The sequence below is a fragment of the Pteronotus mesoamericanus genome, unplaced genomic scaffold (assembly GCF_021234165.1).
Source record: "Pteronotus mesoamericanus isolate MK-2021 breed Mesoamerican mustached bat unplaced genomic scaffold, CSHL_Meso_final contig_164, whole genome shotgun sequence".
NCBI lineage: Eukaryota > Metazoa > Chordata > Mammalia > Chiroptera > Mormoopidae > Pteronotus > Pteronotus mesoamericanus.
In genome coordinates this window covers 8,441,504-8,469,238 of record NW_026555065.1, presented here as the reverse complement: position 1 = coordinate 8,469,238, position 27,735 = coordinate 8,441,504, and the positions used below count along the sequence as shown (strand labels likewise).

Sequence of the window (27,735 nt, the reverse complement as noted above, 5' to 3'; positions counted from 1 at the left end):
TTGTATCTTATTTTGAGACACAAAGAAGACTTGCCTTTTAGTTAAGTCACTTTCCTTCTGCTCTCAAATCAGTGCTTTAGTGCTTGTTGAGCACATATGCTGACTGTGCCCTTCTTTCATTGAAAGTGAACAGACATCGCTCTCCATGCATAGCAAGAGATGTTGGCAAGTTGAGTACCAACAGCTGGCTTTGCAGATGTCAACAACAGCTGCATTTTGTCATTCCAAGACAGGAGTCCCAATTAATCTCCTTCTCTCCTTGTTTTCAGAAACTTTGACGTCTATGTATAAAATTATTTTATCTTCCTGGTTAAACTCATTTTGCAATCACATCCAGATGTATCCAGGTACCTTTACAAAACTAGGTTCAGTTTGCTCAGGAATATGACATAAGCATGAACTCATATCAAATTATTAGTGAGAGAAAAATCTCAGTGGAAGGCATGATCCAGTTTGCTAATCACTTCTTGTAAAGGACCTGAATGATATGTCATCTACCTAAATCACCTGGCCCCCACAGAGATCTTTCAGCAGGAAATTGTAAATAAAGTGGATATTCAATATTTCATAGTGCATTTTTCTTACAGCAGATCTATATAATGGGACCACCACTCTGTAGATATAGAAAGGCCGAGTGGTTGAAATGAAAACAAAGGAAGTGCCTGTGAGAGTTCACCTATGTTTTAAGTGTGGGGACTGTTTTCGGGCCTGGCCAATGGACGCTGTCCCTCTTTGGGTGTTTGCTTCATCCATCACCAGGTACCTAATGCAGATGTATTCACAGGCATCTTTTCAAATGAAATCTAAATACCAAATTGACTAGAGCAGACGCTGACTTAGACAGACATGTTCCCGGGCAGCATTTGTTAGAGTCAATGGCTCAGGGCTGTGTACATGCTGAGACCTGACTATGCACCTTGTTAAATGAATGAATGTTCACAGTGATAGGTTTTTATTGCCTGGACAACCATGGCTAATGGAAACTATCTAATGAAGTAGATAATGGGGACAAGAATGAAATAGGGATATTCAGGTATTCTCACAAACAGGGAGTTTATCACACAGGTAGGGTCTGCCTACTCTAAGAGGAACTGCTTTTCAGGCTTAATTTCTGCCAGTACCTTCTTTTCCCTCAACTCAACAGAGGGAGATAAGGAAAGAGGTGCACATGAAAAGAAATAATCATATTGGGTTCTCGCCACTTAAAAAAATGGGGCAATTTTAATTCGCATAGGATCTGTTCATTTATATAGTCAACTCTTAATTGTCCCCAGTGGATAATGTCCACAAGGACTTCTCCTTGTCCAGGACCAACCTCTTTATCCCGTCTGTTAACAGGATCACCACCTTTGCTCAAAGTCATGGCGTGTGCCCTTGCAGAAGATGAAAAGGAACTATTTAGAATAAACCAAAACATGTTCTATTTCTTAGCCTGTTACAGGGATTTTTAAACTATATTTGTGTTAGCCATAGAATTGTTTGAATCCAAATATTAAGCAGAAGGTCACAGTGGTAGAAAATGTTGTTGCTCTGATCAGAATGCCTCAGGTTCCAACAACCAGCACTAGCAGCTATCATGTGGAGACTGCCCTCAGCCTGCTTTGCTCCACAGCTGAGAGCCAGCACGGGCCAGGTATGTAGGCCCTGACAGGCAGCTGTTAACCACAATGGATGGGCAGAGATGTGTGGTAGAGGAGCTAGCTCCCCTGCCACAGATTGGGATGATTCTGGGGAGCTACTCATACCCCAGAGTATCAGGCAGAAGCTCTTCTCTGTGTAGAAACATGTATAAACAGATTACTTTTAGTACTTTGACATATAGTGTTTTTTTCTTATGTAACACATTAGGTATAAAGACATAATGATGCTCTATAGAAAATGTAAAGAAAGTACTGATGGCAAAAGTTGCCTAACTGCTTGCTGTTTAACCTCAATTTCTACATGTTTAAGAGTTTGCAGACTACTGAGTGACTTACCTATCTCAATATTCCTTCGGGGGCACACCATGACAAGTTCTTGTCTTCTATTTCTAGCTTGTTTACAATCTTTGCTGTTGACAATTCTAGATGGAACAGTCAATCCAAGTTACTGACTGAAGATTACCAAAGCAACTGATTTATTTAATAGAAATCACTAGCATAAAATGTTCAGAGGTCTTACTCTTCTGACTATCACTAAGCAGCATGTACCAGATCAACCACTCTACCTTACAAAATCTGGGAAAAATTGGACACAGGCAAACAAAACTTATTATTTTAAGGTATCGAGAGCAACCAAGGCAGCCAGGACTAGAAGGGACATAGAAACATCCATAGGGAATTTGCAAGGGATATGGGGACAGTAATAGAGCCAGTAAGAGTGCCTCACCACGCCAGTTACCACAGTGGGCAGCTGGAGCTCAGTCCTGCTGGGGAACTCGAAGAAACTATGTAGAATAAGCCTAGAGGGAGCCTAAATAGACAGCAAGAAATCTGGAGTTTTATCTACCATCTTTCTGTTAAGAGCTCCTTCTGGAGTGTCTTAGTCAGTTCAGGCTTCTATAACAAGACAGCATAGACTGGGTGGCTTCAACAGCAAATATTTATTTCTCCCAGGTCTGGAGGCTGGAAGTCCGAGATCAGGGTGCCAGCATGGCCAGGTTACAGAGAGGACACTCTTCCTGGCTTGCACCAGTCACTGTCTCGCTAGATTCTCACAAGGCTGAGGGAGAAGAGATTATCCCTTTTGTGTTTCTTCTCATAATGGCATTAATGTCATTCACAATGGCTCCACTGTCATGACCTAACTACCTCCCAAAGGCTCCACCCTCAAATACCATCACACTGGGGTTTAGGGTTTTAACATATGCATTTTGGGGTACAAAAACATTCAGTCCATAGCAGGGGCATTAATTTTCTGACATTTCTGGCTCATGTGAGCCAAATATGCAACCATGACCTCACCTAAGTCCCCTAGAGGAGAGATGTATGAGTTTTCAGTAATCAGCTTTCAGGGTGTTGAGGTAACAGGGGTATACAGTTAATGTTAGTGTTGATACACTCTTTGACACAGTAATTCCATCCCTAGGTATGTACTCAACAAAAATACATATGTGTGCCCTAAATGACAAGTATTGGAATATGCATAGGAGCATTACTTGCAGTAGCTCCCAACCAGAAATTACCCAAATGGTCATCAGCAATTCAATGGACAAATACAATGTGGTAAACTTGCACGATTTCCACAATTCCAATGCTAGTCCAGGCTACTGTCGCCTTTCACTTGGAGCCCTGCTGCAGCCTACTAATTTGCCTTCCCATCTCATTTTTGCTCTCTATAGTTCTTCTTCCATAAAGTTGTGTGCTTCTTTTAGGTAGTACATGTTATCTTTTAAAGTCAGAGTTACCTTTCTAAGGCATAAATCAAATCATATGACATCTCCCTTGCTCAAAATCCTCTAATGGGGTTTCACTTCACCTAGAATGACGTGCAAACTCTCTCCTGTGCTCTGGCTACTTCTTTGCCCTCCTCTGTCTGTCTCTCCCTTTGGTCAGCACACTCAGCCACAATGGCCATTTGCTGTCACTCAACATCATCGCATGAGTACCTCTCAGAATCGTAAAGCTTGGAGTTCCTGCCATTTGAATGCTCCCCAGGCCTTCTCAGTATGGCTACTTCCTTCCCATTTTTAATTGAGGTATAACATATGTATAAAAAAGTGAACAAATCTTAAGCAATAAAAAAGCACAGAAGAACTATAAGAGAGGTGACAGGGCCGGCTCTGACTTTTAGAAGGATAGTCCTCTCAGCAAGGAGGAAAGGGAAGTGGTATGAGGAAGCCAAGATGAAGGGAGATTAGTATTGAGGTGTTTGTCAGAAGTGAGATGAGAAAGAGTGAAGATTTGAACAAAGGCATTGGCAAAGGGAAGGGAAAGGAGAGAAGAGAGAGATTTAAAGAAGCTATCTGGCATCTTAGGCAATTTGTAATGGCTTATAGAGACTTTAACCACTTGATTCCAATCAGTTTATGGGTTTACCCTGATCTAGAAATAAAAACCTCTCTATCTGCAACATGGGTTATAGTTTAGTGTTTTTCACTAATCGGACTTGTAGTTATATTTTCTTAGGATGCCTAAAGTCTTGGCCATGCTAATTCTTTTTATCAGCTTCCCTTGCTCACTTAAAAACCTGATCATTTTGATGCAATATGTTACTAATAATCCCTTTCTCATCTCAGATTCCAGTCTTCCTCCTGCTTTTTTCCTGCCAGTATATGAATAAAATGTTGAGCTGCTGATTAATGACCCTGCTTTGAGATGTCGAAAGGAATTATCCAAGTGCCGAGACAGCTCTATAATGTCACATTTAAATTAGAGGCTGAATCGTTAAAAAGCTATCCTCTGTTGTGAAGACTGTTATAAGGATGGTAATCAGATCTAATTTCCTTTTAAGAGAAAAAAATGGAAACATTACCTTGTTATGCCAAAAAAAGAGCATGAGATACACTACTTAATACTATGCAAATATGTAAGTTAATGTTTTGACTTCAACTACCTTGGGTTCTACATGCAAAGTATGCCTTCTTAGGAGAGTCTAAAAATAAATGGAGATTCTTGTTTATTTAATGAGTTGCTTTTGTGTTAAAATTCTGAATTGATGTTACTTTCCCCTCCTTTGACTTTTTTGGTCTGTACTTCTCATAGACGGATGGCATTGGTAGTTGGCAGTAATGGTACGAACTACCATTGGTACCACTGGTAGTAATGACCCCCTCATTACAAAAAAAGCATACCACATATCAGGGCTACAGAGCAGTCAGTCAAATATTGATAGAACCTCTGAGCTGAGTATAACTGAGATTCCATGTGGAAATTCAGTGGAGCTGGGGGTCTTGAGGAGCTCTCAGTCATCTCAATTCTGAGCAATAACCAGAACAACAACAACAATAGCAGTAACAGTCATTGTATGGGCAATAGGCATAAGATTGCTGATATGAATAAGTGTTGATCATGTTCCTGGCACTGCTGAGTACATTATATAGCGCATCTCATTAAACTTCTCAGCTCTGTTATTATCCAACATCACATTGCTGAAAGAGGCAGAGTGAAGATACAAACCAGTGTGTATGATGCCAAAGAACATGCTTTTCCACACCATATTATACTGTAAGGAACTGGAGCTACTATATAGCTTGATATTCACAGACTTAGCCCATGATGGCTCCCTCCACATAAATTATATCTTGGAGAGTTTAACCTCTATTAAAAGGAGAGCAAACGCTGCTTGGATAGGAATGCATGACCCCAAATGGAATGTCTGAATCTAGTGGTTATATGACTAAAAGGTAAACAGATTCTCAAAGTTTCCAGGAAGGTTAGATTTAGAGTATCATTTTCCTCTGTTACTATAAATATACCACTTATCAGACTACATGTCTCAATATCTGAAGTAGAAATTGTGGTCACAGTATCCACACTGATCTTTTTAAAGCTGCAAAGAGGGGATGTTTCCCTTTGCCCCAAGAGTCTTTTCCGACCTAAACGCCTCTGGGCGCAGCCATCACTGACCACGCCCCCTCTCAGAGGCCAGTCACAACTTCAAATGTTTCACGTTACTGCATGTTACCTCATCCTAAAGCAATTTTTAGTGTATAAAATCCCAAATTCCCATCAGGAAAGCGAGAAACTGTTCTTTAAAGGCAATAAACTCTTTTCCGAAAATAAGAAAATTATTCTGAAGTTTATTGTGAAAAAAATCTAAAAGAAGAGTTAGGAAGGGTCCTGTATTTCAAAATATATTTAAAAGACTCAATAACTAAAACAGTACAGTACTGGTGCAAAAACTGACAGATAAATATGAATTGAAATATGTATCAATATATCTATATCCATATTGAATTACATATACAATAAAGAAATGGTCACATACCAGTGAGAAAGTGATGAATTAATCCTTCATGTGGTATGAGGAAAATTGGCTTTTGGGGAAAAAAGCTATATCCTCACCTCAAACTATATCCCTAAATATATTCTACAAGATTTGAAATATAAGTATTAGAAACTTATTTTTATGTAATATTTTTAAATAGGAGAAACTACATAGAAATATTTAACTTTTCTTGTATTGGTCAAGGAATCCCTAAGTACTAGAGAAATGAATGACATCACTGGGGAAATGGTACATAGAGGTGACCACTTAAAAATGAAATGTCTGTCAGTCAAAAATACACCAAAAACATTCTAGAAAAATTATTTGCAACAAGCAGAGGAAACAGGTCCAAGATCACATTGCTGAAAGAGGCAGAGAGAAGTCCCAAACTAATGTCTGTCCAATTCCAAAGAACATGCTTTTCCCCACCATATTATACTATAAGGACCTGAGTTACTATGATGCACAGCTTGATATTCACAGACTTCACCCATGATGGCTCCTTCCACGTAAATTATGTTTTGGAGAGTTCAGTCTCTGTTAAGAGGAGAGCAAACACGGCTTGGATGGGAGTGCATGACCCCAAATGTGAACCACAATAGAAAAAGAACAAAATATATGAAAATATATACACCCACAAAACTGAACTATTCAGTCTTAATTTATAATAAAGGAGGTTATCATACAAAAAATTAATGTCAGTGTGAATGCAGGGAAATAAGCATTCTTAAACATGAGAGGCAATTTATATTATTGCTACCTGCCATACAGCAATTTGGTAAGTATATTAAAGGCATTAAAAAGTTAACAATCTGTGTCAAAATAGTTTCAAATCTAACAATTTTGACAAAAATCTTATATACAAAGATATTCATCAAAAGATTATTTATATCATTCAGGACTAAAAACAATGATGATGTCTCCTTGGGGAAAGGGCTGATTCCAGAGCTGAGGCAGACAATGGAAAAGCAAGTCTGGAACACGTTGAGCCAAAGTGAAAGGGAGCCCAAAAATGACAGGGTGATGTCAAAAGACACAGAAGTAAGCCTGGAGGGGATGCACATTAGACAACTTGAGCATCAGAAAATGAACATTGATTGTAAAACACTGGAGAAAAATCCATTAGCCTATGTAATACTAAAAAAAAAAAAAAAAAAAGGTAAAAACGAAACTCATTTCACTCTTTAAATTGGTACTTAGAACATAAGTAAGAATTAACCCTGCATTTGAAGAGGGAAATACTCGTCTTTCCAGAAGAACAGTACTTATTCAATGTAGGCAAAATAACAATTAGAAAAATCACCATTTGAAGCTCCCAGTAAAATAATTGGTTTAAGCACGAACTACTAGTGATGCTAAAAATAATTAGGTGAAAAGTTGTTGGGGAATAAGACAGTCATACGGTACCAAAGTAGCACCTTGTAGAATGTGTACTAATTGCCAAGGAAAAGAGCATACCTCTAAGTCAAGAAATCTAGTGGTCACCACCTTAACTGAGTAACCAAGCTTCATGTCACTGATCAGGGGAGAATCTGGTGTTATAACCTCCTAACAATGTAGTTACTGATGAAGTGTCCCTGTCAAAATTGTTCACATAAATCTAATTAAGACTTTAGATCTAACTTCCAGGAATGAGTTAAATGAACTAAAAGTGAACAATCAGGCACATTCAGAAAATGTTAAGTAGAAGAATGTCTTTTTTCGTAGGAGAGGCACGCTGAAGTCTTTAATAGTGAAATGTTATGATGTTTGCAACTTACTTTTAAGTGGTCCCACACATGATAAGAAAATGCTCAATGATAGTATACAATCCTATATCTGTGAAGATACCCATGCACATATACACTCACAGACACACAAAAAGGAAATATGCCACAATGTTTTAAAAACATTTAAAATATTGGTTACACTGTACCATTCTCTCAACTTTTATATGCTTGAAAAATTTCACAATAAAAAGTTATTTATAAAAAACTAACATCATGTACATGCCCAAGTTTATATGATGAGTAATTAGGGAGCACTCACAGAGTTGATATTTTGCACATATTAGACATCTTTTCAAAGAATTTCTAAACACATAGGCAAATATCCACAATGCAGTGGGTAAGAGAGAAAAACAGGAGGCAACCTTTATATAAAACTTGATCTTACATTTCATATTCATCCAACACATTTACTGAGCTGTATAGTATGCTAGGAGCTCTTTAGATACATAAGAATAAAATATGCCTTAATGTTAACAGGGCTGTCCCTTGCTGTTAGGGTTATAGGAGATCCTTATGAGCTTCTTGATACTTTCCTAAATTTTTCAAATTATACAATCATTTTTGTAGTAAAAATAACAAGCAAGCATTTTGCTTAAAGAAGCCATCAGGAATTCAATATTAATAATCACTGATATTGACTGAGTGCCCAGTACGTGGCGGCCTCTCTTCTCCATGCTCTGCAGGGACGAATCTGCCGAGCGCTCCCAACAACTCCTTGAGGTTTTATCCCTATTGTACACACAGAGACTGAGCTCTGAGAGGCTGGGTAATTTGCCGAAGGCAATGATTCTTAAGGTGGGGAAGTGTTGCCCCCAAGGAACATTTGGCAACATTAGAAGATATTTTTGGGTGTCACATTGGGGAGTAGGGGCTGTAGAAGCTAGGGACATTGGTTGATGCGCAGGGCAGCTTCCCACAACAACAACAAAAAATTATCAGCCCCAAATGTCAATAATGCTGAGGTTGGGAAATTCTGACCTAACATCACTTAACTGGTAAGTAGTAAAGCCCAGCTTTGAGCCCAGACAGCTTGGCTCCTTAGTCTACATGCTTCCTCACTGTATATACTGCCCTTAAAAGTGCACCATACTAATGTTTTGTCATTAAATGTCGCAATGTTTATTTGTCAAGGGTAATTATTAGTAAGAATAATAAATTGCTGCCGTGTATGCTGCCTTGTGATTTATCAAAAAATTTAAATAGCCCTGGCTGGTGTGGCTGGGAACCAGAAGGCTGCCAGTTCAATTCCTGGTCAGGGCACATGCCTGCATTGTGGGCAAGGTCCCCAGCTGGGGGTGTGTGAAGGGCAACCAATTGATGTTTCCCCTCACACATTGATGTTTCTCTCTCTCTCCTTCCCTTTCCTTTTTAAAAAAATAAATAAAATCTTTAAAAATTTTAAAATATAAAAATGATAATCCTTTTCTAAAAGTTCCCAAGGTACACATTAACTAATATGACCAACCATGTGGTATAAGGACATCCATTTCTGTAGTTCTTTCATAAAGCAGTTTCATGCTTTACAGAAAAATCTTAATATCTATAACCTTTGATCTAGAAATCCCACTTTGGAGAATTTATTCTAAGAATATGAATCAAAATATGGCAAAATCCTGGTGTGCAAATATATTTTTAGAGGAAAAGAAAGGAAGTCACCCAAATGTCTAATAATAGGAGTGTTTAATAAACCAGGCACCTGTGCTTGAGAGAATCTATGTAAGCTGGTGGAAAATCCCATATAGTATTATATAAGTTATAAAACCATGTACATATGTTTGCAAGCATGTTAAAAAGCAGCATCATATAATAGATGAAAAGAAAATACATCACAAGAGTTGGTGGATTAGAATAGTATGATAAAGAGTGAATTTTTTGCCTTTCCTTTTTTTTTCTTTTATTTTCAAAATTGTGTGAAATGGAGCCATCATTTTTTATGGAATAAAACAATAAAGATATTTTTAGATGTACTTAAATCTGTGAAAAATTATATCTTTCTTTTTTAAGGGAGGCCCTTTATGAAACCTGAAATGTGTGTAAACAAGCCTATGACCTAGATTTGAGCACTTTAAAGGTAAAAACATATATGAGAACAGAGCCAAAGTCCTCCCAATACATCCCCTATGTCGATATTAGATGAGAAAATCTCCTCTCTGGCAATCTTAATGTCTCCTTCTCCCTCAATAATGACTTGATGCATAAAAATTAATCTTTTCCCTCTGCTTTGATCCCTGAGCTCCTTAGTGAAGATTCCATCTTGTTCTCTAACACATGATGAAGCATTTTCCCTGTTATAATGTGGCAATGGCCCTACTGAGCACCCCTATTTGAGTCTGAATGTGCCATAGCCAAAGAGGAAATTTTAAGAGACAATTCCACCTAGAACTATTTGGCAAATTCATAAAAAAGACACATTAACATTGTATCTGAAAATATTGCCCTTAACAAAAGAACACAAAAACAGAGCTGGGAACAGGGGAGGTGGAAAAGGATGGAGAAAAGGGAGAGCAGGGGAGAGATGCTCCTGGGGTTCTGCCACCAAGTGCTGGTCATGCGCATCAGTCAGTTTCACCCTCCCCCCAAAAATACATTTGAAAACTTTCTATGAAAATGATTGTTTGTCAAGGCGATGAAAAAACAGTCTTTAATTAGTTTACTCAAATATTAAGTCTGACATCTAGAATCTCAATATTAGCAAAAATGTGATAATTATAGCTGGAAGGGTTTTTTATTGAATGTAAATTCATGTATAACACTTTTAGGTATCTCACTCCCTATTGTTATTTCTCAGTGTTCACACTTAACTGGAAGCCTTTGGGCTTCACTCTGAAATTGGATCTGAAGTCCACAGTCTGCATCCTTCCTTTTAAAGTAGTTGCAGTTCAGCAACAACTGTGACAAAGGACATATCTAATCTATCCCAAGGGGAAATACAACCGTGAGGGATCCTGCTGTTGCAGGTGGAAATGGGGTCCGTTCACAGGGTCTTGAGAAAAGCATTTTGGGAGAGCCTCACATGGAAGGATGTGATGTGGAAAGGGCTGGAGTAAACACAAAGCGCTGCCCCAGTTTCCGCTCTGTCCTGCTGTGGAAAAAGTTCAGCCTTGTCTTCATCAGGCCCAGAAATAGGGCCAGTGTCCAGACATGTTGTACCACTGGGTCAGTCCACGTCTCTGTCCCACCTGGCTAGCTTAGTCTGTGCCCTTTGGCTGTACCTCAGCTGGCACTGTGCCCAGACCTACACGCTCTGCAATGGCCCCGGGCCCCGGGTGGCTGCCAGGGCCTCATGGCTGCTATGGAAAGAAAACATGTGAACAAATGGGGTGAGTGCATGTTACTGGACAAGACAGATCAAGACAGCTGTTTGTTAAGCTTGGGGTAGGACCAGGAGTTTTCCAAACTAACCAATCAATTTCCCAATCCTTTGCAGGCTGGCACTGATTCTCTCTCTAATCAATCCATTTCCTCCAGAGTTCAGCGTCCCTTATCTAATCTGATTCTTTTCCCAGGCTAGGCTCTGCCCATTATGATGGTCAACCTGGTTTCTATTGCACATGCTTCATAGCAGAAGCACCTCCCCATAGGCCATATTGTCTTCTCCTGGGCATGTACCCAGCAGAGAAATTTCCCCTTTATTGTTCTATCTCTCCCCCTAGTAATCTGCGGCGAACAGAGCAGTGGTTTCTTGGGGAGTGTGTAAAGCTGTAGCTCCTAGTGAAGCAAGCCCAATATTGGATTCAGTTTCCCATTTCAGTAGGCTTCTTAATGTCTGATTCCCTTTGCTCCCTTCCTTTATTAATATCTAGCTCCCTACACTAACACTGCCAAGTTGGGGGCACCTGAGACTTCAGAATGCCCACTCTGCTCCGGAAGGGGCTTTCTGTCTTCAGTGCAGTCCCACAGCACACCACTTCTCTGCAGGGAGGTGCTGTGTGTTTTCTGAGAATCATTTTGACCAATTTGACTGTCAATTCAGAGAGGAAATTTGCCAACTCAATGTAGTTATTGACTTGAAGGGAAAGAACAGAAACAGGGAACATGTGTTTGGTGTGAAGTGGGTCGGGTCTGTGCAAATAGGCATTTACTCATTTTAGCTTAATGGCTTCTGAATTTTATAGAGGACTGGGGAAGTCAAGTGACTTGCCCAACATCATGTGATTAGTGAATATCACAGCTAGAATCTGATTTAGGTCTGCCTCATGTCAAGGCTTGTGTTCCACCATCTCTAGAACTTGCTGGCATGGGGGAGAGCAAAGTGTGTGGCCACACAGCATGCTCTGGACACCCCACCATGGGAACAAACTAATATGCACATGCCCAAGCGTGGTTGACCATGTATACCTTCTCCCAAATATTAATGTATTTTTGCATGTTCTTATAATAAATATTGAGAAATGGTAATGTTTGGTGGTATGTTTTGTTTTTTGTTTTTTGTTTTGATTTCTGAGAGTGGCAGCCATTGGCTCATCTTTTAGGGTTGTAATCTCAAATGCCTACGGGAGCCACGCTTTTCTCAAGACATTGCGACAGAGCTACATAACCAATACCTCATGATCCTCTGGGCAACTGTGGGACCTGTGTGCAGAGTATTGGATTTTTCAAAAATACCAGAAACTTATTTCTTATTTTTATGTAAACATTCCAGATTATTTTTAAGATTGACAACTATTAAAAGAATTACTTTTTAATTGTGTAAGCCAAATAAAACATGTCTATGAGCCTGATTTGGTTGTGCCCTTTTGCTTTGCAACTTCTGGTCTAGGCGACACAGCTGTGCTAGAGATGGTACAGTAAGAAGGACCTCAGGTCATCCCTCATGGAAGCAGCAGGTTCAGCTTAATTGCTTCCACCACATAGTCAGTGAGGAAAACTTTGTCCATTTTAGGCAGAGTTTATCACTTTAACAGTATTATTTGGGAAAAGGAAACAATTATCACACATTCCACATTAAACTACATATAAGTTTCAAAACCAATGACCAGGGCAAGGTGAGAGGGATGTTACAGCTTAGTGAAATAGAAAAAAACAGCAACAAAAAAAAAAAAGAAAAAAGAAAAAGGCACTGGTTGTTATTAAGCTAATGCTTAGCAGAAGCCGTATTCCAACCACGAGGAGGGACCTATCACGGGATTTCTTGGTGGAGTCTCCCCCACCCTCCGCCGCCCCCGCCAGAGGGAGCACATTTCCTACCATCCATCCTCTCCCCCAACACTTTCCTCATTACCTCATTCCTTGTTACTCTACTGACTCCAGCTGCATTTTATTACTGAAATCCCCCTCTTGCCAAGAAAGAAATCAGGTGAAAGATAGCCTGGTGCTCCTAGCCATGATGGCTCAGGTGCCCCAAAGTGTACCTTCAGACATCCTTACTATCCAGCAAGATGAGTGTACTCCTAGGAAAATATGCTTAGATGGAAGCATTTGAATGCACTTTTTGCTCACATAAGCCTCCTGGTGCAGGGACATCTCATGGTGCTGTGTTGAGAAGCGGAGGGGAAGAATTCTAATGAGATCACATTAATGAGATGTGAGAGACTATTTGGGAAAATCCTGTATCACTAGTGTGCTGTTAATATTTTTTAAATGTCTCCAACTGGGCACTGACAGAACAAATTATTTCAAAAATACTCCTAGTAAAATAGCTCAGGTGTATAAATTTCTAAGTCTAAATAAAACCACTTTGCTGCCATTTGTAAAAGGAAGGCTGTGCCCGCTCCCTAGTTCACCAAGAAGAGGTGAAGGATTATGTCTGGGAAATTTGTTATCTCGAGTGTTAAGCTCAGGCCCTTGAATTTGTGGTCTGTGATTTTATTGGCAGTGGCAGAGTTTGATAGAGAGCTTAAATAGTACAGCCTTGCCCAAGGTCAGAGAGCCTGTAAAAAAGCAGAATGGGTATTCTGGCCTTGGGCAAAGCCATGCTATTTAAGCTGTTATGGAAGGTATGTCCTGGAAAAAAATGACATGAAATTTCAGTCCCCACCCCACCCTTACTAGCTGTGTGAACCTTGGATAAGTTCTTTCATATCTCTGAGCCTCATTGTCCTCGTCTCTAAAAGTAAATGTGAAAAAATGTTTAAAAAAAATCACATCAATAACTAACTTATTGCATGTATTCTATAAGTTACAAAGCTCAGTAGTAAGTGCATTACATACCTTATTTCACTTCTTATCAGTAACTGGTAATAATAACATCATTGATTTGTAAAATTAATAACAATTGAAAATAATACCATCTTTGTAGGATCATCATGATGATTAAGTGATAGAAAATAGGTTAAAGCTCTTTGCCAACCAAAAAGATAGATAGATGTCAATTATAACATATCGTTAAAAAAGAAGACAACAGGCCCAAAATGGAATTGCTTATGCCAAGCGCCATGTCACTGAACAAAGACTTAATTACAGTTTTGGCTCCCCCAGAGATAAAATCTTAAACCAGTAATTAGGAATCACTTGATAAGTATTTGTTAGGTAGCCTGCCTGACAGACCCCTACCATCCCCGAAGTGGGGTCCACCCCACGGCTTGTGGACCACATGCGCCCAGGGGGGCTATGAATGAAGCCCAACACAAAATCGAAACTTACTTAAAAACTTTTTTTTGCTCACCAGTTTTTTTTAGTGTTTGTGTATTTAATGTGTGGCCCGAAGACACTAAAAGGTTGGACACCCCTGCAAGGAAAGTATCTTTGCAATAACCAACCTGATTTTTTTGCCCAGTATAACTTCCTTGTTCCCTCTCCCTTCTTATAAAAAATCTTTCATTTTGTATAGCTCCTTGAAGCTCCTTTCTACCTGTTAGATTGGATGCTGCCTGATTTGAATCAGTTTTTGCTGAAATAAACTCTTAAATATTTTAATATGCCTCAGTTTATCTTTTAACAATATGCAATAAAATTTAAAACACCCCGAAAAGTCCACCACTTACAAAACTGTTATCTGTGTCCTGAAATATTTTTTATGAGGGATCAAGTTATTTTTTTATCTCAAAATTGCTGCAGGATTTAAAACCCATGGACCTGGAACCTCTATTTGGGGACTTAGTGATCTAAATATCCTACCAAGGCATAAATGGCGTATCATACATCTTTTCCTAGGTCTGGGTTTTGTCTGGGCAGAGGGTACAGAAAGAACACATAGTCCCTGAAATCTGGGGAGGGTGGGAGGGTCCATTCCGTCTCCCACTGTGGCACAGGTAACAATCTGTGCTGCAGAGAGGGGTATGATGCAGGAAGGATGCAGGGAGGGCTGGAGGCACACTTGGCTGGCTTTGATAATGGACTTTTCCTTTAATGGACAGAGAGGAAATTATTAATTCCCAATAATAACAACAACATAATAGATGTTTCCTCAAGTATAGTAGAGGTATTTCATTCTATTGACTAGTCTTATGTAACTGCAACACCAGCATACCAGGACAATTACACCAGAAGTACCAACTTCAAATTTAAAAAGCTGAGAGGATAAATCTATCAACTGGTTTCATTAATGTGAACATCACTACGTTGGAATGTGTGGTGATTTGAATCAGGGCAAGGCTGGTGCTTCCCTTTGCTTGTCAAACTGCCTCTTCATTGATAATGCAAATTGTGACTGCAAACAGCATCTCTGGGGGGCATTTAAAGTGCTTAAGGGAACACAGTGCACACTTCAGAAGCGTTTCTTTTATATGCAATTAGTCTGTTCATGACACATCATTCTTATCTATTCATTAAAGTAAGTCCCTGGCTTAGCTGGAAGCGTTTTATGGGTTTACAGACTCAGGGAAGCTCAGAACTGGCTGGTGCCTAAAGGTCATCCAGATCACACCCCCGCTGGTGGTCCTTGCTCTCCAACATCCATGCCTGATCCTATCCACTGAGAGGCCACTCTTGACCTTCTCTGGCAACCCTTGGAAAGATCATGAACTCTGGAGTCATCAGGACCTGCATCAAACCCCAGCTTCATCCTTTGCTAGTAACGAGCCTCCGTTTCCTCAGGATTGTGTGCAACTGTGGCTAGCATATAGTATGGTCTCAAGGTGATAGAAAGTCTACATGTTAGTGGTTCCCTGGGGATGGGAATGGGGAGTGACTACACATGGACCCGAGGTTTCTTTTGGGGGTGATGGAAATGTTCTGCAATTAGATTGTGATGATGGTTACACAACTATATAAATTCATTAAAAGCCATTGCATTGTAGATTCAGAGCAAGTGAATTTTATATGTACATTATGCCTCAATGAAGCTGTTAAACAAAAGAAAATAAGATATAAAAAATACATAAGGACTTTTTTAATTACAAAAATACCCCAGGGTGCTAAGCACAGTATATATGAAATAAAAGCTAATTTGGGGTGTTGTGGCAGAAAGCATATGTAGTGAAAAAGCAAAAAGTAGTTTTAGAGAGCTTCTGCTTTATAGTCTCAAGAATATTTTTAAAACCTGTCTCTATAAAAGATAAAGATCATAACACAGACTGAAAAAAATATAGTTCCACAACCCCTTAAAAGAAATCCATGAAACCAATGTGTTTAAGAATTCAGAATTTTTTGAATTTTAGAAATGTAATATGGGGCATTTTCCATAAATTACATAACACCCCCAAAAGGGCATGTGGCAACATCTCATAATTAAACACATTAGTATTTCTTTAATGAAATGTATGAATATTCATCCTAAGTGGGATTAATACAATACTACGAATAGACTTAGGTCAGTTCAGGCCCAGTTTTGCCTGCCAGAGAGTTTACTACAAATGTCAGAAAAATCTTGGTGTGTCAGACTTTTCGATTTCAGGAATAGGAATCTGGGGGTGCAGTTATTATTATCACACTCAACGCGACCTTGCCTTTCACATGAGCGATGCTTCGGTGGCTGTTACTTCCATGTCCCTTGTTTTCTCTCTGTCTTATCCCCAGAATGTGACAGTCTCTCCCAAGGGAGACCCTGAAGTTGGGGACCAAGACTAGAGATAGATTGGAATTGTTTGCTCTGCTGCTACTGAGCTCAGATGAGAGTGAGATACTGAAGGATAAAGTAGAAATTTAAAATAGGATATACTGTTCAGGATGGGGTAGGAGAGAAGGGAGAATCAAATTGTTTTACCTCAGGATAACAGATAGAGAGCATACCCTTAAATGAGCACAAAAGCACAGAAAGCAGAAAAATGAACATTTCAGGTCTGATTCATTAGTAAGCACTGTATCCTTGACTTGGCTCATTTATTTCAGAATTACCTTGCGGCAATGGATGAAGCCCTGCAAAGGGTGTACCACCTGCTGTCCTCTGTCTTCTGTGCACTTAGTGAGTGGCTCCACCCTCCTGCCTCCATAATGGGAATCTGGCTCAGCAGGGGTCCAGGGCGCTAGGCACCGTGCCCAAGAGAGCCTCACTGTTCCCTTGCTCTGGTGAAGTGACGTGACAGCGCCGTGGCTGGGCAGACTGCCGTGGCTGGGCAGACCAAAGCCTGTGTTCCTGAGTTTCAGAGCAACCCTTTTGCACTAGACTCCAACCAGTAAGGTCAGGGGCCTTGTGAATCAATGTGATAGTGCCAGGGCCTAGCAAACTGCTCAATAAATACATGTTGACTAATTGAACGGATGAAAGAACCAATAAATTGAATGTCAAATAAAAGTAGTCTGACAGTTTACCATTTTGCAAAGACTGTGCCCCTTGCTCTGGGACCAAATATTTCACAAGAAGGATGCTTTCCCTTGGGCTGCCCTCCTGCTGCCCCAGACGACATGTTCTTCTAAGCACCTGTTTCTTCTTGTGGCTATCCCGCACTAGGAGCTGAGGGAGGTGAGGCAACAATGGGGGTACAGGGAATGGTACGCTGGCATTCGAAAAAACATCAACGTAGCTTTTTAACACCTGACTGTCATCTGAGGAATCATTATCACCAGCACGGCTAGAATAGGGTGTGCATTTTGATTTTCCTTATCACACTGATCAAGTTTATCAAGTTACAGAGCAAGGCAGCTCCCAATTTTCTACATGAGAGGGACTCAGGGACTCGTAGCAGGGACAAGTGGAAGACTTGTCTAGATACTGAATTCTCACAGCACACAAACATTTTTGCATAAACTATGTATTCGTCTGAGTCATCTTGGAGATACTGAAGAGACGGTAGAAGGGCTGGTAAGGTCTCCCAGGCCAAACCGTTGCCACTGCTTTAGAGAAACACAGCCTACTCCACTCACATGTCAAAGAGATTTAGAAAAATCATTATTCAAAGTGATGCAGGAGATAGTCAGGGAGGAGGAAACTCCAGCGGTGCCCCAGGGCTAAGACAAAGAACTTGGACAAAGGGCGGAGACCCTGATCTAGGACTGGTTGTTCCTGCTTTCTGGAAAACCACTGAATCCTAGTGAGTCAGGAAGGCACCTGTGCAGAAGATGCTACCTGACTCCTGCTTCATTATAATATATTAGCATTGAGGGGCCCTCTTCCAGGTAGCCAATCAAGGAAATCATGAGAGACCCACCCTAAAGGAATAAAAGCCTTCTAGCCCCTGAGGTCAAGGCTGTTAGGCTCTGCTCCGCTCTGCTCCGAGTTGGCCTGCTCCCGTGTTCTGTGTGGCTTAATAAATCTGCTTTCTCTCACTTTCTGCTATAAACTCTGTGTGTTCGGTTCAATTTTTTTGTCTGTAATCACCAAGAGCCTGGTCACCTGTGACAGAAGTGCAGCAGACTCATAGACACACCCAGCAGCATGCTGAACGCCAGAGGGAAAGGGGGATTGGGGGCGGTAGAAAAGGGCATAGGGGATGAATGGTAATATACACCTGAGACCTATGTAATTCTATTAACCTATGTCATTCCAAGAAATTCAATAAAAAAGAAAGAAGTACAGGCATACCTCAGAGATAGTGTGGGTTGGGCTCCAGACCATGATAATAAAGCAAGAATCCCAGTAAAGCGAGTGGGAATCTTTTTGCTGTTGGAGGGTTTTGCCTTTGATTTGCGAAATGAGGTATGCCTGCATCAGCTCTTTCCTTGGAGCTTTGTTTACCTTATTGCCATGTCTTCCCCCTTCCCACTCCCACAAACAATTTCATCAGCTTGCAAAATCACAGACTCTCAGATTCAGGCGAGGCCTTTAAGGGGAACAGACCACCCAGGTGGTTTTAATACTCGCTCTACTGTAACCTGCAGGTGCAGGAACACAGGAGCCAACAGTCGTGGAGTTTCTGATATAGCCTGGTAATCCATGTATACACACACTTATTTACATTATTTCATATCCTGTAACTACTTACCTCAATTTCCCCTGAGGAAACCAGGACTCGGACACTTGGCAGGACTTTCACGCAGCCCACAGCTAGTAAGGGTCAGAAGGAGATCCAAACCCAGAGAAATGCCAAATTCCACGCTCTTCCCACCAAAGTCTGTGGCCCTGCTACCTGCAAAGGGGCCCATGCTGTGTGGCTGTAAGAACATTCCTCCTGAGAATATGTAGAAAACTCTGTCCTTGGATCTTTCCCCCACTGGCTTTGAGGACCAGGGAGGCCTCAGCTCAGGCAGGCCCTTCCGATGTGATGTGTGAAACAGAACCCAGGCCCACGCTCAGCCTCAGACCCACCCTCCCCCTTGGGCTCAGCTTTTTCAGCTGCTAACCCAGCACCAGGTGTTTCCTCTTAGCGGGTGCCTCTCTACCCTGCAGTTGGTTATTCTGAGGATGCAAAATCGTGGAGAGAAATGTCTTTGTCTTTTGAGATCCAGAGTCTGAAGCTCATGCCTGAAACTCTCTGAAGCTCATCTCTGTGCTTCTGTTATCTTGGCAGGAGATAAGCAATCAGGGGCACGTGGGGTGGATGGGGAAACGCCCTACACCCCGACTCCCTGCCTGCCCACAGAGCACAGGGGCCAGAGAGGCCTATATTTTTAGCATATGTATCTCAACTTTTCTGTTTTGTTCTTCCCTCCTTCCCTCCCTTTCGCTCCTTTCACTCTTTCATTTTTGCCCTCACAGAATCACATTAAAATAGAAATTCAGGTAAACTTAGAATCTAAAAGTCTGGGTTCAGAATCCAGTGTTGGGACCATCTGTTGGCTGACCTTTATTAAGTCACTGCAGTGCCTTGGGCTTCAGCCATCACAATTCCCAGTGGTGACAGTAACCTAGAGGAGGAAGTGCTGGGAGCCGTAGGTGCTGTACTCCACCAGGGCCGGGTATTGCTTGGGTGAGTAGAATGGGAATTACCGTGCAGTAAGTGCTGACCACGGCCCAGGGCATAGTTTAGAGATTCTGTACATATTGTCACATGTTATCTCATATGCTGTTAAGAGAAGGGATGTGGCCTGTAGTTTTCATGTACCCCAGGTAGAAATAACAGGAGAAGGGACAGGGCCCGAGGACGCTGTTTTGGACAGTAGTATTTAAAGACCTCTATTCATCTGGCTATGGTACTGGGGCCTTCAACAGAAACACTTTAGGCCAGTGATTGAATTAAATAAAGATAGGCAAGAATACATCCATTTAGTAAGTCACAACGCAGCCAAAGAAAATGACATTGTAGAAAATTTAATGACATGGAAAGATGGTCCCAATATTTTTAAGCTAGTTACAGAGCAGACTATACATTGTACTTCTTTCATAAACAATATAGGTTCACATGTACATACATATATCCCAATGTGTTTGCTTTTGTTGTCTCTAGTTGGTAGAACTGTGGGTGAATTTTGTTATTTCTTTTTGCTACTTCAGTATTCTGCAGCAAAGATGTATTGCCTTTGCAATAAAAGATTTTTAAGTAAATAAAGTCAAGCAAGTCCAAATTAGTCCATTCATTAACTTCTCCTGTCTGGAGTATAAGTTCTTGACCCAATGAATCCTCCAGCAGCCGTATGACTGGATTCCTTGTATGTAAACTGCACCCTTACCCAATAACTCTCAGACACTAGATCCCAATCTCAGCTTTGGCTGCAAAGTTAATCGCTCCCATGACTGTTCAAGAAACCACTGCCGGCAGACAATTTGTATGCAGGTGAATAGAAGACTCTACATCAGGCTGATTTTGAAGCCTGGTAGAAACGCTCTAATTTTATGATGCACATATGAATATATTTCTATGAGAGCAAAGGCAATTAGTAATCATTCTTTATACAGCATATATTGTGCATGAATATTTATTTATACCTGGCAAATTATGAATTGACAGTGTGTATTAATATATATGTAATTTATATATAGAGATGAAAGTATGGTTTAGTAAAAGGCCAGCAGACTGAGAATAAAATGTTTGGTCAGCTTCTGCAGCTTGTTCAAGATCATTTAGCTGCAAGTGCCTCAGTTTACTCATCTGTGTGGGAGGCATAGCTTGGCTTAATGTTGCCAGCAAGAGCCTTTAAATAGACAGAGCTGGGTTTGAAGCCCAGGGATGTGTTTTGGTGGTTGTGTTACTTTGGGCAGGTAACCTAACTTTGTGCTCCTCAGTTCCTCTCACTGCCCAGTGGGCAATACTTCCTATCTCATGGGGTGCTATGCCTGGCTCTGCTCTCGTTTGAATGGAAGAAAAGAGAATGAAGTTTCTTTTTATTTCCACATTGAAGTTGTGCAGAGTGCCACATAGACACAACGTTGAGCATCAGCACCACGGTACACTGCTCACCTGATGTTCACCTGCCCTGAAAGGGTCTCAGGTTTTCAGCAGCAACAACTTGCTCCAAAGACATGCTTTTGTCTTTTTTCTTATAATAAAGCTCCCCCTTTCTAGCAATGGAATTTTTAAATGTTGACAGTTTTAGATAAAAATTTTTCTAAGTTACATTACAATAGTTACCTGTTATCCTGGCTTCTTAAGCTAAACATTTTGACCTGCAGGTAACCTTTCACTGATGTCTCAGGTCCCCATTTATTATGCAGTGGGGCGATAGCTCTCTCCCTGTGTTACTGTTTGTACCCCTTCCCTTCCAAGGCTCTCTTTCTTGCTTCTTTTGCTGCTATTGTACCTGTCTTGAAAAGCAATCCTATCCCCTTCTAGTTGCAATAAAATCAATGCTAGAGAATTATCTAGTGCAAACTCCTTCTTTTGAGAAACAAGAAGCAAATTTGGAGAGATGAAGAGAAATAGTGGACATAAATTCTCCTCGAGGTGTTTAATCAGCTGTGGATTGGAGAGCTGAGGAAGAGTTTAATAGGTACTGTGTGGTAAATAAAAATCAGTAAGGATTGGAGAAAAGTCTGCTGAAAGAAGGAAAGCACATGGCTTGAGTCCAGCCCCTGTGCAGCACTTCCCTTCCAGAGACCCTTAGAAATCTTTTCTACACACACTCTCATGCCCTCAGATCAAGAGGGCTGAGGGACCTAGGAAGCTGACCTCCAGTTAAGAGAAGCCGCCTACATGTGTGCACACACACTCTCCATGTATGCATACAGATACACACCCACACACAATAAGCCCCATTTAACCCCTGTTGGTTTAAACAGGTCTCATTTTTAAATGATGCACTTTGAGATAACCTGCAGATCTGTGCACCGAATGTGTTAGAGGCCTGGAGAAATCTACATCAGAGGTTAGTCACCTCCTTATTCTCATTTCCTGTCTGTTCCTGCAGCAACTGCCTCACATGCCTTTCGCAGAAACATGCCTTTTCTCTCCAAGCTCACAGAACTGCTGTTGGGGAAGGAACACATACAAAAACTTTAACGGCAGCTCAAGAGTTCCCCCTTTGCTCCTCAGCAACTACTGACAATCAATGTAAAAGTAATCCTAGTTTTTATTTGAAGCTATCTTGGCTTTCAAAGAACCTTCCCAAAAATGATTGATGCGATGAATTAAACCCATAGGTAACCCCTGAAATCTGCTTTGAATAGCAACAAATTCCTAACAATATCTTCAGTGCCTGCAGCAACGAAATCTAATCTCTGAACTCCTAAAGGTCAAGATTTGCTGTCTGGTAGCACGGCTCAAGAGTAAATGCTCCCTAATGCTGTGCTAGGCAATTGCTTTGCACTCCAGACAATGTCAATTTTGTCCAAGTAGCCGCAGATGTGTCTAGCATTAAGTCAGAATGGTGTCAAGGGCCCTTCTTGAACACCGGCTGCTTCTCAGAGAAACTGGTCCTAAAGCCCTAGTCTATTACAGTCCATGCCCAAAAGGCAGACATTTAAGGCTTAAAGGAGGATGGAGAATAAAGCTGCATTAGATTTTTTAATGTTTCTGAGACAGGAGACCCAGGGGAAGAAATTCTCTGGTTGATCCTAATGTCCTTCCTTCTCCCCTCTCGCCACTGCCAGTCCTTTGGATTTCCTGATTAAGGTGTTGCTGTAATGTCCATGAAGTCTACTCTTGATTTGTTTTCCTGATAAACCATCCATCACCGCTCTGGCCCACTCCAGCTATGGGAAAGCTATAATAGACTAATGAACCCATTAAATTAAGGAATGTCCATGTTACAGGAAGTAATGTGCCAAGGGAAGGCATGGGCTGGGGGCAGGGCAGCAGAGAACGAACCAGCCTCAGAGCAGAGTACTCAGCATAATGAAGTCCGCAAATGCATCAGCCCCTCCATCCCCAGCCCTGCAGAGAAGGCACCGCTTCTTCCCAACACAATGCACTTCTTTGGTTTTTAAAATTGGTAAGACTCAGATGAAAGTATGTTGCTTTAAAAATTGGTAGGGCTGAGTATAAACCAAGTAGTTCTCATATTTTACTGAAAAGAAAAAACCCATTTATCTGCCACCATTAGTGTCTTTGCTGCTATGGAGTCATAGATTTGTTTTTTAAATTAACTTTATTGAGGTAACATTGGTTAATATAGAGTCATTGATTTCCACCCCCACTCCTTCTTTCTATGTTCTCTTTATCCTCGGGTTAGCCTTAAAATAAGCCAATGTCTACCAGGCCGGCTGGCATGAGTTTCCATGGGCATGCCCTGCTGGTCTATAGAGGAAATATTTCTTTTTAATTTTTATTTCTTTATTTTCTTATTTTAGGTAGGCAGGGAGGGAGAGAGGGAAGGAGGGGGAGAGAGAGAGAGACATCGATTTTTTCTTCCACTTATTTATACATTCAGGGGTTGGTTCCTGTATGTACCCTGACCAGAGATAGAACCTATAACCTCAGCATATCTGGACGATGCTCTAAGCAACTGAGTTACCTGGCCAGGACTGAGGAAATATTTCTTATGGCAGGGAAAACTGAGTGTTGCTCCTTATTTTAAGAAAAAGACTCTTCCCTTTGGCAGTGCATCTCACATTTTCACTTGACAGTGCCCATGACCCAGGAGGAGGGAACATGCTATATAATTTTCCAACACCTTCTGAGTCTCTTTAGTAACAGATGAGTAACAAGTGGCAGAGGTTACCATCAATTCACTGTGGATCGTCTGTCAAAACCACAGTGCATTCCACAGATATGGAATTCGCTCTGTGAAATTGACAAAGGAGCCTAATTTCTCTGCATCAGAAAACATGGTGTTGTTGGAAACCCTGGGGCTTGATTTCCTTCTTCACTTCTGTCCTGATTGCATCATGGTTTCAGCTCTTCTTCACTGCTAATAACTTGCACTGGATGCCAACTACCAACAGAAGGAATGTTAACTTAAACCAGGGTTATAAACTACAGAACCCAGGAGGGTAACACATAGATGGGAAAAGGCAGTCGCTGTAATGCGACAGTGTGTGGTGGGCACTGTGGTGACCTGGAGGCAGCAGCTGTTCAGCTTGAGCGAAGAGTTGCCATGCAGAAATAATTGCATTTCTGAGTCATCTGTTTTTGGGGTTTGTTTTTTTTTTAAGAGAAAGAGAAATCCAAATTTTATGTGGATGAAATCTCCCGAATGTTGAACATTGGCTCAAATTTTTAAAAACATTGTGTAGGCCAAACGAAACTCAGCTGCCTACCAGATCTAGCCCTTGCAATGACATTTGACTTCTGCTTTAAACACATTTACAGCTTAGATCAAATGGGAAGTCATCTGCCCAGAGAGACAACGCTGGTGAGGGGAGCAGGGATAGAGGAGAGGAGGCACAGGACTGGCTGGGGAAAATCCCAACTGCGTGTCTACACAGACCTGATCATTGAGCAAATCCCAGGATTTTATATGTGGGAATGGGCTCAACAGCCTCTTATTCTAAAAGTAGGAATATGGGAATAATTAGTGACAAAAGAGACTAAGAAAGGTAGTTAAAGAGGCTAATAAGAGTGAATTGTGAGTGCAGATAGCCCAAGATCTAAACCAGGGATGTTGCAATAGACCAGATGTTTGCATTTCCCCCACCACTGACCCAAATTCATTATTCTGAAGCCCATATCCTCAGTGTGATGCTTATTTGAAGGTGGGGCTTCTGGGAGGTAATTGTTTTAGATGAGGTCATGGGGGCAGAGTCCCCATGATGGGATTGGTACCCTTATGAATGGATAAAGAGACCGAAGCTGCTCTCTCTACCACGTAAGGGTACAAGAAAATAGCCCTCTATGAACCCAGAAGAGGGCTCTCACCAAGAACCTGACCACACTGTCACCCTGATCTCGGGTTTCCAGCCTCCAGAACTGTGAGAAACAAATATTTGTTGTTTAAACCAGTCTATGATATTCTGTTATGGTAGCCCAAACTGATTAAGCAGATGGTAAGCAGGATTCATCACACCTGCCAACTCCAATGGGCTAGATCGATACGCTACTGGGGAGGTTGGGAAACTGGAAGGAAAGAATGGTAAAAATAGTGGTGTCTTGAGTGCAATGCTTTTGCTACCTCTGGTCTGAAAGAGCTTAATTTAAATGTTATCTGGATTATCAGATAATGAGCTCTTACTCAGGCAGGAGGGTTCCAAGTCCACATATGAGGCAGCAGCGTAACCATGGGCTTTCAGAATTACTGTGCTTTGTATCTTTAAGTCATAGTGACTTAAAGAATCACTTGATAGTGATTCTATAAAATACGTCACTATTTGGATTTACATTGTTCATTTTGAAACATAAAAGAACATCCATCACATTGGCAAGAACAGTTTAAAATATAGATTCTAAAGTGAACGACTCGGTATCTGTGATTACAAAGAAAAATATCAAGTCACACTTGGCCCTTAATATTTAAATGTTAGAATTACACCGAGTCTGTTTTCCACTGTTTGGAAACCCACTGAAGTGGATGCAGTAGTGGACTACTCACCGTCCACTTCAGGCCCTGGCAATTCACTTTCCCAGCTGCTGGGAGTGTTGGCGACTGCTGGCTTACAGCTGAGTCCTCTCCAGGAATTGTCCTCACCACAGTGCTGCTCCTGCGGGCGGCCTCCAGTCAATGGCAGATCAAAGAGGATATCAAGTCCTGCCCCTCCCTGGCCTCAATTAGGTCACTCTGAAGGACCATCCTAGTTCCAAAGCTCCCATAAGATCACCTGAAGCCACTGTGGTTGCAACTAAATTGCAGTTCAGTTCCTCCTTTGCCCAATCTTGCTTCCTTCACTTTCCTCGTGCACATAAATCTCATAGTCTCAGTATCTGTTTCCTGGGAAACTGACACACAACAGGACCTCGTTGAAGCACAGTTGACCCTTGAACAACACAGGTTTGAACTGCATGGGTCCACTTATACATGGTGTCTTTTCTTTTCTTTTTTTTTAAATAAATGCTATTAATGTATTTTTTCTTCCCTATGATTTTCTTAATAACATTTTATTTTAGCTTAATTTATTATGAGAATACAGTATATAACGCATATAACATAAAAATGTGTGTTAATTGACTGGTGATGTTATTGGTCAGGCTTTCTGTCAACAATAGGTTATTAGTAAAGTTTTGGGGAGAGTCAAAAGTTACTCAAATTTTCAACTTTGTGGGAGTCGGTGCCCCTAACCAGCACATTGTTCAAGGGTCAACTGTATCGGAGAAGAGATGGTTGGAGATGCTGTGAACTGGGCTAACTTTAAATGACTTTCACATTGATGGAACAGAACTGCAAATTTAGGGATGCAAGGAAGATATGTCAATTTTAGTGAAAAACATTTTCATGTGTGAATACTTAGCTTTACCTATGTGCAGGGGATATATTTTGTTGCAACTTATCTCCATTCATTTGAGGGACTTCTTCCCACTCCAATCATAAGATTTGAGGAGCAGGTACCAACTGTGGTGTCTAATCCCTGGAGGCAGGAGTAGGCAAGGGACCCTGGTCTGGCCAGTCCTGGTTCACCATGCCCTAGCTGTAGGGATTAGTCCAAGGCAGAGATAATCAGAGTCATTCCATAGGATTTAATAGAATAAGTCAATAAAGACAGGGTATCTCTTTCCTCTTACATCATAAGCTAGGATAATGTAAGCCTGGAGCTGCTAGCAACACGTACCCCATCTACAGAAGAGAATAAATCCAACACTTAAGGAGAAGCAGAGCCAAGAGATGAAGTGATTAAAACAAAACAAAACAAAACACTGCCTATGTTCATGGATCCAACCGTACTTAAGTCAGAAATAACATTGGACAACCCAGCTACCTGAACCAAAAATACTCCCTTCATTTTGCTCAAGCTATGTTGAGTTGGGATGTCTATCACTTGCATCTGCAAGATTCATGACTAATTCACTGCATCAATAATCGAGAGACAGATGAAAACAGAAACAAATAACATCCCAGTGGGATAATAACAAAGTAGAGGTACCAAGACCTCTACTTGACCCCAGCAGAGTAATACATCCATGAAACCGAGAGGATGCATGCCAGGGAAGCTCTTTGTCTAAAAGCTCAAACCTAGCTTCCGTGGGTGGGGGAAGGCAGGACCAATGCAGAGATGACAACAGCAACAGAACGGTTGTTCTTAGCCTCCACTGATGAATTTTCAGGCTTGCAAGGAACTGGCAGGGCAGATGGAAGACACCATTAAAGAAAAACAGTACATGCTAAACGAAGCCAGGATGCTGTTCCAGGACAACGAAAAACACACAGACACAGACTTGATTGAGCAGTGTATAGATGAATGCAGAGCCAGGATTGAAATCAGACTGATTTCCAGATTCCTTGCTCAAGGCAAATTCATCTGCCTGCTTTGGGGCTAACCTGAGTACGAGGCCAGGGACTTCGAAGCCAGGAAAATCTGAGGAAACTATTCAAACTATAACTCAAATCTCATTATGAGGTTTCCTAA

The 27,735-nt window shown here is 41.1% G+C and overlaps 1 pseudogene; it reads left to right on the top strand.

Moving 5' to 3' along the window:
- Nucleotides 1–1,539: 1,539 nt before the first annotated feature.
- Nucleotides 1,540–27,735, top strand: LOC129064452 (LYR motif-containing protein 1-like; annotated as a pseudogene).